We start from the raw sequence: 2,545 nt of genomic DNA on the forward strand, positions 1-2,545 counted from the left end.
ACTCTTTTGTTATTATATGAGCGTGCACACCCTCATTGCCTCATTACATATTGTAGAAGGGTACTAAAATTAAACGACTAGCCCTGTGTGTGTGTGTGTGTGTATTTGTGTATGTTCGTGAGTTTGTGTGTGTGCGTGTCGCTTTTGTGTGTGCGTGAGCGCTCTCTCGGACTAGTCCAGTGTGTCATAATGGCCAGACAAAAGAAACCGCGCCTCTCCCGCGCGCTCTATACGTCATAGGAAATTGATACGAAATTAAGGTGAAGTGGTGTGTGTTGCGTCATGGAGACCTAATGCCTCAGGGCGATACGAGAAGAGACGACATGCACCAGCCGAAACTTTTAAGTAGCGTAAAACATAAAAAAATATCTTCATTTTTGAAACTTTGTGTGCTGTATATTTTCCCCACGCAGATTTGCTTAGAAATTTTCGTGAGTTGTATATGGGACGAATTCTGCTAACCTTTAAATTTAGGAACAAATTTTGCATCCCTTTCGGATGTGCACGAAAACGTTGCCTTTTCAGGAGGAGCAAAATTGTCTCTTTACAGAGTGCGTGCGTGCCGTGGTCTATTGGAATTCTGAACATAGACAGACAATTTTAGTCGAAATATGTCGCCTTAATGCCACCTCCTCTGTGGTGAGCCCCTGCCAACGTCTAGATAGGCCAGCCCGCCGGGCTCCCGTGTCCTGTGGTGCGACCGGCTGCCTACCTCACGGGAGGCTTCGGGGCGCGCGCCAGAGAGAGAGAGAGAGAGGGGGGGGGAAGGGGTGAGAGAGGCTCGTTGTAGAAACGTCCTTACGCTGTAAACAAAAACCTGAATACATCACAACTCGTATTTTGTCCTTAATCCCAGAGAAGAAAACATTTTGGTTTGGAAATTTCCCAAATTTCCGGAAAATTTCCGAAAACTTTTCGAAAATACACGGAAAACAACGGAAAACTTTCCAACGGACCCCTTTCCAAAATCTGGGGAATTTTTCATTTTTTCACGGAAATTTGTCGTCTTTTCCAGAAATTTTCCTGAAATTTTCCGGAAACTTTCCAGGACTTCCAACCCTAAAAACAGTGCAGGCTGTCCTTTTCTTGTATCGCACACCGCTGTACGTCGTCAATCATCAATCCTTTAAGTGGCAAATAACTGACCATCACTACCGCCGTCTGTGCGCTGCCATATTGCTCGCTCGATTGGAACGTCATACAGTGAAATAAGACGGAGTCAGCGCCCAATGTGTGCGAAGAAGACTGAGAATGCTTTGTACGCGGATCGTACACTGTGAAAACTGGATTCCGTAATTCTACAGATATCTACGTAATTTTTATACGCAGGTAGCTGCGAGCCCCCCTTTCCGTCTCTCTCTCTCTCTCTCTCTCCTGCCCTAGGGTCAAGTGCCCGTGACTTCGCCCGGCCCACACACCGGGCGGCGTTTCCAGCCCAGTCGGCCAATTGGCCCAGCCACTGTCAAGGCGAAGAGTTCGCACATAAATGCCCTAGGTAATAAAAGTAGGGGAGGGAGGGGGGGGGGCTGCTCGTAAATTGTGTCTGTATGAATGAAGGAGATAAAAAAGACATGGTATAAATTTTTTCTCAGCTTGCAGGCGAAGAGAAAAAGCATAAAAAATTTGATATCACTGAAAATCAAAGCACGAAAAAGAAAAGTTTACCGGCATCTTGCGCCAAAATGTTTCTATCTTGCCGCGGATGGTATTTGCGCCGGGCTCGGCTCGGCTCGGCAGGGGAAGGCCGGCAAGGTCTCCGCGCTCTGGTGGCCGCAGCCCACTGCCGGGACGATGACGCCCGATCACGCACCGCTCTAGATGGCCGCATTGAAATTTGCTCGCGCGCACGCGCTGCTCGAAAAAGTATAAGATATGACAAAACAAAAATTGTAGAGAGGTTCGCGCGTTGCAGGGCACTATACTTGAGGTGCAATCCTGGACGGTCGTTCAAGCAGGATAGGTGTCCGTGCGCGCTAGAATCTTCCCTGCTTTCTGCGCAACTGTAACCGGCAGGAGTGCTGGCGTCCTGTATCATCCGCGTGGCATCCAATTTCTGTCACCTTCAGAAGTTCTAAGTACTCGATGAAGGTACTGGTCCCCTGTGGTACCCGAGTAGCTGCCTGGTGTGTTCCTCGCTGGGGCTCTCGTTGTCCTGTGGTGTACCTTCCTGTATGTCTGTCACCTGCAGGGGTACTCGCCGGTACTCGTTAGCGGTTCAAGCCGCCCCAAGGTCAAACGGTCTGCGGGACGCCTCGCACACGGACGCCCGGATCGGACCGGGTCAGTCGGGTACCACTCGAGTACCTGTCGGGTACCATCTCTTGGCAGAGGGAGAAAAAAAAATGGAGTAAAAGCGAACACTCTTGAAAATACGGGCCAAGGAACTGGTTCAGTTTCGACGCTCCAGAGGGGAGTGGACGGACTACAAGAGAGCAGAGGTTTACGATACTTATGACGATGGTTATTAATACACATAGCTAAACCATTCTGATCCAGCGAGGAAAAATTGAATCAAACTTTTAGCCAACAGTGTTTTCTCTTTCAG

At 49.0% G+C, this 2,545-nt stretch overlaps 1 protein-coding gene across 2 annotated transcripts in view; it reads left to right on the plus strand.

The window, feature by feature from the left end:
- LOC113209803 (TSC22 domain family protein 1) overlaps positions 1-2,545 on the plus strand; it is a 181,384-nt gene that overhangs the window by 91,949 nt on the left and 86,890 nt on the right. The gene's annotated exons all lie outside the window — the stretch shown is intronic.

Source organism: Frankliniella occidentalis, unplaced genomic scaffold, assembly GCF_000697945.3.
Source record: "Frankliniella occidentalis isolate FOCC.00 unplaced genomic scaffold, Focc_3.1 Scaffold9, whole genome shotgun sequence".
NCBI classification, from domain to species: Eukaryota; Metazoa; Arthropoda; class Insecta; order Thysanoptera; family Thripidae; genus Frankliniella; species Frankliniella occidentalis.